At 37.1% G+C, this 13545-nt stretch overlaps 1 long non-coding RNA gene and 1 pseudogene across 1 annotated transcript in view; one reads left to right on the top strand and one right to left on the bottom strand.

The window, feature by feature from the left end:
- Window positions 1–13545, bottom strand: part of LOC140523679 (uncharacterized) — a 34981-nt gene that overhangs the window by 3300 nt on the left and 18136 nt on the right. The gene's annotated exons all lie outside the window — the stretch shown is intronic.
- On the top strand, window positions 8550–9022 carry LOC140523678 (activated RNA polymerase II transcriptional coactivator p15 pseudogene; annotated as a pseudogene).

The following is a 13545-nucleotide window of genomic DNA, read 5'->3' as shown; positions in this document are numbered from 1 at the left end:
GGCCTCAGTTACCTCATTTATAAATTAGGAGTTTGGATTTGATGCCTTTGAGGTTCTTTCCAGCTCCAAATCTATGATCTCGTGATCCTATAAGATCATTACTGCAGTCAGTTTAGAAAAAGAAGGGCAGAGGAGCATGAAGATAGTTGGAGGATAGGGGTGAAGAAGAGATGCACATTTAAGGAGGAAGAGGAATCAGCAAAGGAGAAAAGAGGTAAAACCAGGAGGTCACAATGTCAAGGATGTCAAGGGAGAGAAAAACTCCAAAACAAGGAAAGGAAGGTGGGCAATTCAATTCAATGAGTACTTGTTAAGTATTTACTCTGAGGAAGGCTAGGTACAAAGCACTGATAATACAAAGATAAAAAAACAAGAATAAGCAAAAGGTGATGGAGTTGGTGACTGTGAATGAAGGAAAGGGTATGAATTTGAGAGATGATGTGGACGTATAATCAATAATACTTGCCAATTATTTGGATATAGTGTGTGAATGGCAGGGAAGAATTCTGAATTTCTTCAAGATTATAAACCTTGCCTTAGAAGATAGCAATACTCTCAAAAAAAAATCAGGGAATTTTGGAGAAGTAAGTTTAGTGAAGGAAGACAGTCCTATTTTTGACTAACTGAGTTGTGATATATGAATGAGACATCCAAGTGTCCATGTCTAGCAGGCCATTGAAGATGCAGGACTAAAGGTCAAAATCATTAGGGCACTGATATCGATAATAAGAATAATTTATATTATATTTACATTATATTATATCACACATATTATATCACATCATATCACATCACAACATATCATATTATACATCAAAGTTTACAAAGTACTTTACCCATGTTACCTCATTTGATCCTAATAACTGTATAGTAGGTGCTATTATTATCCCCATTTTACAGACAAGAAAACTGAGACTGAGAGTTGTCAAGTGACTTGCTCAGGGCGGAACACTAATAAGTGATTGAGATAGGATATGAACTCAGGTCTTTATGACCAAAAGTACAGCATTCTACCTACTTCACCCCCTAACTATGGCATAGATTTGAGAGTCATAGACATAAAATTCATAATTAAACCCATGAAAACAAATAAAATCAACAAGGGAAAGAGTGTAGAGTGAGAAGAGAGGAAAGACCAGTTCAGAACAACTTAGCAATCACATCTGTGAATTCTGCTAATATAATAGGGCATATTTTATCCAAGAGAGGTGATGGGAACTCATTAATTAAGAACAACTAGGTGATTTCTTACAATGTCCTCACGTAGCTCATATTTGAATTCCTTGTTAACTATTTTCACTATAATTATTTCTGCTTCCTTTGATCATTTGTTATTATTCCATACACTGTAAGCAGCAGTCTTACCCCTTCTCTGATCTTCTTCTTACCTCACGAGGTACAACGTGTGTGGGTATCAACAAAAAGCGATTCCCTCACACTTTTTAAAAATTTTCTTAGTATTCATCTTCAACATTAGCTTGTATTGAACTTTAAATCTCAAGACATTATCCTTAAGGTATTTTTCCATTTTCTTATGGTTATCTCTGTCCTTACTTCCATATTCTGTATTTATCTCTTTTAAAGATTGAATTAGGTCAGAGCTGCCTGACATATACAACTTTTCCTTCCTATTGAAATCATTTTTGTTTGTTTAGTTAAATTTAATTCTTAAGATCATCCTATCCCTCTACAGTCATTTTCCTCTATAGAACTTTTATTTGAGGAATTGTGGTAAAGTTTACAACACAACTATCCATTTAGCTTTACATTAACATTTGTTAGGGAATGGGAAAGAGACGTTGATGACCTCTCTGGACTTGGCATAAAAGTGTGACCCTTTCTGACTTGTCAGGTTTAATAACTGAAAGAGGAATAAAGACAAAGAAAAATGCGAAGCTTGTGAAGGAAAAACACGAAGAAGGTAATCCACAAGGCAAAGTCTGCCTTAGTGCCCTGTTTCCCAGATGCTCATTTACAAATGACTAACTAGAGAACTTTAAAGTTAATAACTAGTGAACTCTAAGCACACAAAGTATTCTGTGATTATTAGATAAATGTCCATTACCCGTGTGTTAAAGTTCTATCTTGTTCTGGTCTCCCTGACCCCTGCTTCTACTCAGTATAGTAAATAAGTTCTTAAGGAGCCAGAAACCAGTACATAGCCAGTATATTTTATTTGATATAACAACAGTATGAGGCAGTTACTATTATTGTCCTCATATGTGCTGAATCAGCAAAAGCCATCTAGGCTTTGCTGTCAGGGCCTTTTGAAATCCCAGACAAATTCCAGACTTCCATAGTAAAAACCAGCAGATCACCAAATGGTGCTGATAATTTTGAGATAGTGACATGTTAACTTTAAATTGTTACTGACAACTTGGAAATGACTTGGATATGCTAACTCCAAGGTGGCACAGTTAAGAATTAATCTGTTTCCCCCCCAAATCCTATAAAAATGAGATCTCAAACCCCTGCCTCTCCCTCTGCTCCCCCCCAGTATCTTCCATCTCCCTGGAATCCATGCTACCTAGTGGTCCCAACTATAATCCACGGTTATGTGAGTGATACTCTTTGACTCTCCCTCCCCATCCTCTTCATCATCCTGCCTGCCTGTCTTCATCATCTTATCCTCTGCCTCCTCTCTGTCTGCCTCTATACCCCTTATGCCACTTGTCTCTGTGCTTTCTGTGCTGTTTGCCCCACACACACATCCTTTGTGGTTAATAAAGCATGATTGCAGCTCCATTGCCATTGTGGGCTTGCTGTATCAGCAAGGACCCCAACATACACAGGAGAGCCTGCAGGTTCTTATTTCTGTTTTTCTAAAAGGAAAGCAACTTTTGAGAGATCACTGACCACTTTAATCAAGCACACATATCATTCACTTAGTTCAGGGAAAAAAAGTCAGCACCCTGAACTTCAGAGAAAATGCAAATGGAGAAACAAAGATCAACAGACAGGACTTCCAACTCTCTGAGCATAAATAATACATACATCACAGATTAACAGACAGATCCAACTGTCCGACCATTACATACATACATAGTTACCAGAGAGAGAAGCACCAACATCTGGGATTTCAAAGTCAGGCAGCTCCTTAGTGGCTGCCCAGAATCTCATCTGGTCAAACAAATACTTCCAACAAGTAAGACCAAAGTAAAATCTCACCTCAGAGTATTTACACACTTTTCAGAGCTGAAGGGCAGGACCCTCTGACCCAGTGCCTCAATAGAAATTAACAAAAGGTATTTGAGGTCTATTAATGGGTGGGAAACATCTAACTAACATTATACTTTCTCAGTCAGTACCCAAAGAATAAGATGTGCCTACCTCCATTTCATAATTTCACAAATAATCAATTCAACTGGGTTATATCTTAGGTGGGAAAGAGAAAGATTTGGTTATGCACCCTCAGCTAAAGTGAAGTTTATCACTGAGAGGATCCAGCCCCGAATCAGTAAGGGTTGGTCTAAGAAAATCTTCAGTGGTAAAGAGCTCATATGCTACCTGGGAAATGGAAACCAAGTAGATTAAAGAAGTATCTACAAAACTCAAGCTAAGAACCATTGCCCTTTCTGAAAGAGGGCATCAGGGACGCTGAAAGTGAAGAGGTGAGGACCTTTAGAGAAACTGCCTAACCTAGTAGCAGAACATTTATCCTGGGCTAGCAGCAGAGTAGGAACCTTGAAGAACTGGAAGCATCCTGTACATAGAGCCATACATCTAGCAAAGATGCTATGTTCATCAGACAACTTTTTGAGAATAGTCACTGCAAAAGAGAAAGGACATAAAGGTCTGCAGTAACAGAATTGTGAGTTGCCTTAGCAGTGTGTGTTCCCTCTATGTCATGCACTACCATGGTAATTTATGTTTGTGTCCATTCTCCCTCAAGTATATTTTGTGTGTTGGTGGGAGCACATGCCTCAGGTTCTTGGGTCGAATGCTATATAATTATTCTCATTTTGCCTTTTTAGCAAATGCCTTTTTTTCTTCAATTCTGAATTTAAACTCCAAGAAAGAACATTGCCATACATACAGCAGAACACAAAAAGAAGGTTCTTTATGAAACTGTGAGTCTAATGGGGCATAGTGATACATACCTATAATCCCTGACACCTGGGAAACTGAAGTTGGTTGGTTGGATTGCTTGAGCTCAGCAGTTATTGGATTGACAGAGTTAAAGCCTGTCAGGTATCTACACTAAGAACAGCATGAATATGGTGAATCCTGGAAGCAGGAAGCCACCAGGTGACCTAAGGAGTAACAATCAGAATCAACTCTGAAAAAGAGCAGGTTAAAGTTCCCTTGCCCATCAGCAATGGAATTAGATCCAGGAGAGGCCAATGCATGTCTAGGCTTCATGAGAGAGAAAGAAAGAAAGAAAGAAAGAAAGAAAGAAAGAAAGAAAGAAAGAAAGAAAGAAAGAAAGAAAGAAAGAAAGAAAGAAAGAAAGAAAGAAAGAAGGAAGGAAGGAAGGAAGGAAGGAAGGAAGGAAGGAAGGAAGGAAGGAAGGAAGGAAGGAAGGAAAGAAAGAAAGAAAGAAAGAAAGAAAGAAAGAAAGAAAGAAAGAAAGAAAGAAAGAAAGAAGGAAGGAAGGAAGGAAGGAAGGAAGGAAGGAAGGAAGGAAGGAAGGAAGGAAGGAAGGAAGGAAGAAGGAAGAAAGGAAGGAAGGAAAGAAGGAAGGAAAGGAGGAAAGAAAGAAGGAAAGAAAGAAAGAGAGAGAGAAGGAAGGAAAGAAAGAAAGAAAAGAAAAGAAAGAAGGAAGGAAAGAAACAAAGAAACAAAATAAGAGGGAGAGAGGGAGGAAGAAAGAATAAATTAAAAGAAGAGAAAAAAAGAACCTAATCTTTATTTCATATCAATTCCTTTTTAAAGAAAGCAATAATAATAATAGCTAGTATTTGTATAGTACTTTAGAGTTTCCAAAGAACTTTACATATGTTATCTAACTGATACTCACAACAACACTATGATGTAGGTACTGTTATTGTCCTCATTTTACAGATGAAGAAAGTGAATCTAAGTTATTTGCTCAGAGTTATACAGCTAATAAACTTCTGAGGCAGGATTTTAATTTATGTCTTCCTGACTAAGTCTAGCATTCTATCTACATTATCATATAACTGCCTTATATAAGACCATAATAAATGTATAAAATAAATTCTATACATTATCTTCTAAACTGTCCTACTTGTCTTCACTTTCCTCTAAAATTCCTTCTGTTCTCTTCTGTATATTGTTAATGTTTCAATGACCTTCTTTTTTGCATCATTATTGTCAAACTTTCCTCCCCCTTTGAAAACCAAGAGAAAGAAAAAAATTCCTTTGTAAAATATAAACATTGTTAATCAAAATGAATCCACACAATATCCCTATCTAAAAATGTACTTCTTTCTGTACCTTGTGCCCCTCACCTCTTTGTTAGGAAGTGGGTAATATGCTTCATCCTACGTCCTCTGAAATAATGGTTAGTCATTGCACTGATCAGAATTATCACATCTTTCAAAGCCGTTTTTCTTTACAGCGTTATTTTTTCATAAATTTCTCTCCCAATTCTGTTTACATCACTCTGCATCAGTTCATACTGCACAGGATTCTCTGAAACCATCTCCTACAACATATGGCGCAATTATCCCATTACATTCATATATTACAATTAGTGTAACCATTCTTCAATTGTCTAAGAAGCAATCTGAGGCATTTGCTTAGAATCTAGTTTTTTTTTCTTCCTTAGAAAATACTTTTGTGGGGGCGGAGCCAAGATGGCGGAGTAGAAAGACACACATATGATAGCTCCAGACCCACAGCCCATAAAATATCTGTAAAAAAGAACTCCCAACAAATTCTGGAGCAACAGAAGCCACAGAACAACAGAGCAGATGAGATTTCTGTTCCAGAGAGCCTGGAAACCTCTCGCAAAAGGTCCATTGCGCTGCAGACCCAGAGCCAAGCCCAGCCCTGCCTTGGCCACACGGCACCAAGAGGAGCAAATCTGAGCAGGCTTCAGGGACAGAATCTCCAGCGGCCACTCAGGTCCCTCCACCCATGGGCCCCAAAGGCTGGTGAGAGGGTCTTCTCGGCTTGCCAAGAGACGAATGGGGTGCCCCCATAACTCAGGCCCCCTCAGGAGGCAGCAGCGGAGGCAGGAGCAGACCGGGGCTCCCCAAGCAGGCAGGAGCCCAGATCCATTGCTGAAGATCTCTGCATAAACCCCCTGAGGGAACTGAGCCCGTGGCCTTGCCCCCACCTAAGCACCTGAACTTAATCTCACACTGAATAGCAGCCCTGCCCCCAGCCAAAGCTCTGAGGCTGGGAAGCAGCATTTGAATCTCAGACCCCAAGCGCTGGCTGGGCAGATCTGGAGGCAAAGTGGGTGTGAAGAGAATATTCAGAAGTCAAGTCACTGGCTGGGAAAATGCCCAGAAAAGGGAAAAAAAATAAGACTATAGAAGGTTACTTTCTTGGTGAACAGGCATTTCCTCCCTTCCCTTCTGATGAGGAAGAACAATGCTTACCATCAGGCAAAGACACAGAAGTCAAGGCTTCTGTATCCCAGCCCAGTCAATGGGCTCAGGCCATGGAAGAGCTCAAAAAGGATTTTGAAAATTAAGTTAGAGAGGTGGAGGGAAAACTGGAAAGAGAAATGAGGGAGATGCAAGCAAAGCATGAAAAGCAGGTCAGCGCCCTGCTAAAGGAGACCCAAAAAAATGCTGAAGAAAATAACACCTTGAAAAATAGGCTAACTCAATTGGCAAAAGAGGTTCAAAAAGCCAATGAGGAGAAGAATGCTTTCAAAAGCAGAATTCACCAAATGGAAAAGGAGGTTCAAAAGCTCACTGAAGAAAATAGTTCTTTCAAAATTAGAATGGAACAGATGGAGGCCAATGACTTTATGAGAAACCAAGAAATCACAAAACAAAACCAAAAGAATGAAAACATGGAAGATAATGTGAAATATCTCATTGGAAAAACAACTCACCTGGAAAGTAGATCCAGGAGAGACAATTTAAAAATTATGGGACTGCCTGAAAGCCATGATCAAAAAAAGAGCCTAGACATTATCTTTCATGAAATTATCAAGGAAAACTGTCCTGAGATTCTAGAACCAGAGGGCAAAATAAGTATTCAAGGAATCCACAGATCACCGCCTAGAAGAGATCCAAAAAGAGAAACTCCTAGGAACATTGTGGCCAAATTCCAGAGTTCCCAGGTCAAGGAGAAAATATTGCAAGCAGCTAGAAAGAAACAATTCAAGTATTGTGGAAATACAATCAGGATAACACAAGATCTAGCAGCTTCTACATTAAGGGATCTAAGGGCATGGAATAGGATATTCAGAAGTCAAAGAAACTAGGACTAAAATCAAGAATCACCTACCCAGCAAAACTGAGTAGAATACTTCAGGAGAAAAAATGGTCTTTCAATGAAATAGAGGACTTTCAAGCATTCTTGATGAAAAGACCAGAGCTGAAAAGAAAATTTGACTTTCAAACACAAGAATGAAGAGAAGCATGAAAAGGTAAACAGCAAAGAGAAGTCATAAGGGACTTACTAAAGTTGAACTGTTTACATTCCTACATGGAAAGACAATATTTGTAACTCTTGAAACTATTCAATATCTGGGTACTGGGTGGGATTACACACACACACATGCACACGCGCACACACACACACAGAGAGACAGAGTGCACAGAGTGAATTGAAGAGGATGGGATCATATCTTAAAAAAATGAAATCAAGCAGTGAGAGAGAAATATATGGGAGGAGAAAGGGAGAAATGGAATGGGGCAAATTATCTCTCATAAAAGAGGCAAGCAAAAGACTTTTTAGTGGAGGGAAAAAGAGGGGAGGTGAGAGAAAAACATGAAGTTTACTCTCATCACATTCCACTAAAGGAAGGAATAAAATGCACACTCATTTTGGTATGAAAACCTATCTTACAATACAGGAAAGTGGGGGATAAGGGGATAAGCAGGGTAGGGGAGATGATGGAAGGGAGGGCATGGGGAGGAGGGAGCAATTTGAGGTCGACACTCATGGGGAGGGACAGGATCAAAAGACAGAATAGAAGTAATGGAGGACAGCATAGGATGGAGGGAAATATAGTTAGTCTTATACAATACGAGTATTATGAAAGTTATTTGCAAAACTACACAGATTTGGCCTATGTTGAATTGCTTGCCTTCCAAAGGGAAGAGGTGGGGAGGGAGGGAGGAAGAGAAGTTGGAACTCAAAGTTAGGAACAACTGTCAAGTACTGTTCTTGCCACTAGGAAATAAGAAATACAGGTAAAGGGGAAGATGGAGACAAGGGCAGAGAGGGATGATAGAAGACAGAGAAGATTGGTGATAGGGGCAATTAGAATGCTCGGTGTTTGGGGGTGGGGGGAGGGGACAAAAGGGGAGAAAATTTGGAACCCAAAATTTTGTGAAAATGAATGTTAAAAGTTAAATAAATAAATTTTAAAAAAAAGAAAATACTTTTGTTAAGAATTAATTGAAAGACACTCTCAAGCTAACAGCAGAGTGTGCGGCCCCACAAACGGAGTCATGCCCAAATCAAAGGAACTTGTTTCTTCAAGCTCATCTGAGAGTGATACTGACAGTGAAATTGAGAAAAAGGCAAAGCTCTTTGAAGAAAAAGCAAGCTCTTCCAGGAAAACCTATAAAGAAGCAAAGGACAGGAGAAAGTTCTAAAGCACCAGCTTCTTTCAAGAAAAGCAGCAGCCAAGATGATCATATATTCCAGATTGGAAAAATGAGGTATGTCAGAGTTCGGGGCTTTAAAGGAAAAATCCTAACTGATATTAGAGAATACTGGATGGACCAGGAAGGTGAAATGAAGCCTGGTAGAAAAGGTCTTTCTTTAAATCCAGAACAATGGAGCCAGCTGAAGGAACAGATTTCTGATATTGATGATGCAGTAAGAAAACTGTAAAATCAGAGCCATATGAAACCTGTACTGTTTTAGTTGTTTTAATCAGCCTTTTTACATTGGCTTTTGTTTTCTAAACTATTTGTGTTCCAAGTCATTGTATGTTTGGATTGCAAAGCAGTTTGTAAGATGAATCTTTTTTTAAATGTGCATTAAAAGTGTATTCTGAGTGAAGTTGAATGTCTATGCTTTATTAAAAGGGAACGCTTTGCATTCACCACCTGGTATAAAATAAAATCAAGTAATAAAATCTAACTGTTGTGGCCTTTTTTAATCAGAAGTGTTGGTTACTGGTAAGGCCAATATTAAGAATTTGTAGGTCTTTTAGTTTCAGCTCAACTAATGTTAAGAAGGCATTGAATAGCAGTGAATTTAACAATAAACATTTGATTTGTGAAACCTAGAGCTTATCATCTTTTCTCTTCAAAATATCCAAAACTGATTTACCTTAAATTTTTTTCAGTCATAATTTTACTTCTTTCCCTCTTTAGTTCTTTCATTTTCACCTGGGGGGGCTTGTCCTTTTGAAACTTAAATTTTACTTCTTTCCCTTAATGATGCAATGTTAATTTTTAGAGACTTCAGTGGTATTAAAATACTAAGTAAGGTATCACTCATTAAAGTACTGGTTGTCAATTTAAATATTGTATATGGAAGCCTTAGAATTAATTCTACTGTAATGAATATTGCATTATACTTAAAAATGAACATTGCTTGTATTTACTCTAATCAAGTGTATGTCAATTACCCCAGAGTTCTGTGTAGTTACCAAGCCACCTTGTTTAGTCTGCAGAAGATCATGATATAAAAGTCTTAATTTGCCTTTAGTTTTGACAGGGGTTTAGGGAGGCAGCTAGGTGGTGCAGTGGATAGAGCACCAGTGCAGGAGTCAGGAGGACCTGAGTTCAAATCTCACCGCTGTGTGACCTTGGGCAAGTCACTTAACCCCAATTGCTTCATCCTGGGTCATCTCCAGTCATCCTGATGAAAATATGGTCACTGGATTCAGATGGCTCTGGAGGAGAAGTGAGGCTGGTGACCCGCACAATCCTCCCTCACTCAAAACGAAGTCAAGTGCAAGTCATGTCATTATTTCTCTGAGGGTATGGTCTTCTTCAGCTTCAAAGGATGAACACACAGATTTTAGGATGGTGTTTGTAAAATCAGATATTATTGTTAAATTGCCTCAGATTAGGATTTAATAAAAATCCAGAAAGTTTACTGGTCCTAACGTTTTATTTTTAGATACGGAGAGTATGGATCGTATACAGACTTTGCCATCTGAGAATATGATAGTATATTAAATTTGTTGTCAGAGAAGTCATTATGCTTAATCATGTTTCTATATTATTATAGTGAACTTTTATAAGAATGGGCTGATACTTGTTTTCTATAGTTTCTCCCACATTAGTCTGTTGGGAATGAAACTGTTTTGGCCATGCATTTAAATGCCAACGTGCACCTATGTGGATTTGATTGACCTACACTTAGTTTTTAGCTCCTTTACTATATTGTATCTAAAGAAGGAGGCACAGAAATGGTGACACAGAAAATGCACGAACACTTTGATAACAGACATAATAATATAAGATCTGAAGAAGGCATTGATAGAGGTGTGTGTGGAACCATGCAATACTTGTGACAGTCTTGTGTGTGTTAAAGGAAAATGTAACTGAGTAGTTAGAAAAAATGGGAAGACTCATGGTCATACAGCTTTAGATCAAAGGCAGGTAGGGATAAGAATACTTATATTTTGAATGATCCAAGCTTGATCACATTTTTAGAATAAAATATACATTCAGGTAGGACTGAAAAATGAGATTCTTTTACTATGGTGGCACTTTAAGATCAATTCATATAACTATGTGATTATGATTTACCCATATATATTGTTTCTTGAAAGCCTTTTAAGAATAAATTCTTGTTAACAAAGTGGATTTGGATTTGGTAGCAAACCCCAAATGACTACTGCTGTCAGTCAGCTTAGATATTTGACAGTGTTTCATTGGTTCTCTGCAAATGCCTAAGAACTCCACCCTTCCTATTAAATGTGTTCGTTTGATTTGCAATCCAGAAAACATTTTATAATAGAATAGTCAGTAGCTTAATTTTAAGCTGCCAATGAATATAGTTACTGATTTATAACTGAAAGTTACTCTTTTTAAGTGAGATTTTGTACTTTTTAGATTAATTCTTATATCTTGCATTACATTTTGATTAAGTAAATACTTTAAGGAAATAAGGAAATTCTTGATATATAATAGTACCCATGATATAGACCAAAAGATTCAAATTGTATTCCTCTACACCGAAATTTTGCCCAGTTTTTGAGAGAAGCATTTTACCCTCTTAACTTATCTGAAATGTGATTTAAAAGCATTGTTCCTTTCTGACTAACAGGAGTGAGTTAAAACAAAGGACTTGAGTTTGGTTGGTAGGGAATAATGAGATGGTGTATTTCAAAGCATTAAAAGGATAAAGCTAACGCATTAATATACTGTGCCATGGTGAAGATGATGCTGAAATCCATCAGTAACTTAGGTGTTGAACAGCTTGTTAAAATATTTATATGTATAAGTAGTTGCATCAATATTAGTCATAACTTGTTATCTGTTAAAATGACACATCAAATACACCCACTTAGTATTCAGGACATAGTTAATTTTTATTATTGTTTGTGTGGGTTAGGGTGTTGGGACAAGTCAAAGGGAAGCATTACCTTATTCATTATTCTTCAAATGAAAATCTCTTGACAAGTAAAATTTGACCTTGGAAGTAAGTATGATACTTAAAGAACTGATGTATTGATATTTAGGGCTCGGTAAATTGCACTAATACTCCAGTGTGCAAACCTATTATTAATGCAACAAAAAATTCTCTGATGCATTGTCCTTTTATGCTTTATAAGTACAAAATATCTTTTAGAGAAATCTATGTACTTTGTCAGCTCTTAAAGATGTTGTGATGATGTTCAGTCTTTTTTTAAATAGAAGAAGCAGTAGCATGTTATGGGGAAAATGCTAGATGCAGAGTTACTTTTCTTATCTGTAAAATGAGGGAACTGGACTAGATGATGACCTATAAAATCCTTCTAAATCTATGATCTAAATCTATAATCTTACAGATTTTGGGCTGACGCCATGGGCAAGTCACATCTTTGTACATCAGTTTTCTAGTCTGTGAAATGGAGATGATAATAGTTCACTTCTGGTGAACTGGTTCTAGCTGTGAGGAAAGTACTTTGTAAGCCTTAAAGGAGTATTTATATAAAAGCTCTAAGGATATTTAGAAAAAAATAGAAGTTTTTTCACTGGTGAGGAAGGACAGAAATATCTTTGTAGCCTTATTCCAAAATGTAAGAGGTTGTATGCAGTTGTAAGCAAATTTCTGAAGTGTTCCTTGTAGTCTGGAAAAAGTGTTTGAATAGCTCCAAAAAGCTAAAAACAAACATGTGGCATGTGAGTAATGCACATTATCTGTTTTACCGAGTTGTTAGGCAATGTTGTTCCTCGATAGCTGTGCGTTGTATTTGGTGGTTTAAGATTTAGTATTTAATCCATAAAAATTACAGCTAACCAATATTAATAAAATTCAGTGTTCAAAAGAATCAAGAGTTGAGTAGAGCAGTGTGGTAGATTGACAGCTCAGAAACCATATTTGGAATTTGGTGATCCAGAATAAAGTCTTTGAATAAAATATTTAAGTCCATTGACTGGTTGAATATTCTACATGATATATAGTTAATGATCGACACTGGTCTAATAGTTTATCATTGGTGTATACAGTATACTTTATATCTATGCTAATAGGGTGAAAAATCATCAATGGAAAATATAAATACAACTGTGTATGCCAGTACAATGTACTTCTTTTCAGTTATTTCTTCCAATGGAAATGAAGCCAGCAAAATACTCAGAACTGAAAAATTGTTTGGATAAAACACGATGAGAATGCTATCTCTAGGGGGTAAAAATTCACAGATTACAAATGTATAATTCTGGTAACTAAAATCAGTTTGTTAACCATTGTGGAATGTCTGTATTCTTTGGTACTGTCTGCCATGGAGAATATAATGTTCCATCTGTGAATATGTTAAATGTTGAAATAAAAATGAGAAATGTGTTGTTCAAAAAAAAAAGAAATTAATTGAAAGTTCGAAGCATATTTTTCCACTTTATTTTTTTCACTGTATTTTTCCTTTTCATCTGTTTCTTCTTTCACAATTGTGAATAATATGAAAATATGTTTTACATGATAGCACGTGTATAACCAATATCAAACTGCCTACCATTTTCAGAAGGGGGAAAAGAGAGAGGGAGAAAAATTTGGAACTCAAAATCTTATAAAAATGAATGCTAAAAATTGTCTTGACATGGAATTGGGGAAAATACTATTAAAAATAAAGAAAAAAGAAGGAAAAAAGAAAAAGAACTAATTCAAGGCTAGGGATGGTTCCCTCATACCTATAATCCCTGGAGAAGGCTAAGGCTACTAGAGAAGGCTGAGGCTGATATGTTGCTTGTGTGTAGGAGTTCTGAGCTGCAGTAGGTTAAAAAGAAGATTGATTGTAGGTATTAAGTCCAATAGCCAATCTTATTAGACCCCAGGGGT

The sequence above is a fragment of the Notamacropus eugenii genome, chromosome 2, assembly GCF_028372415.1.
Source record: "Notamacropus eugenii isolate mMacEug1 chromosome 2, mMacEug1.pri_v2, whole genome shotgun sequence".
In the NCBI taxonomy this organism is placed as follows: domain Eukaryota; kingdom Metazoa; phylum Chordata; class Mammalia; order Diprotodontia; family Macropodidae; genus Notamacropus; species Notamacropus eugenii.
This window is presented reverse-complemented; position numbering and strand designations above follow the sequence as displayed.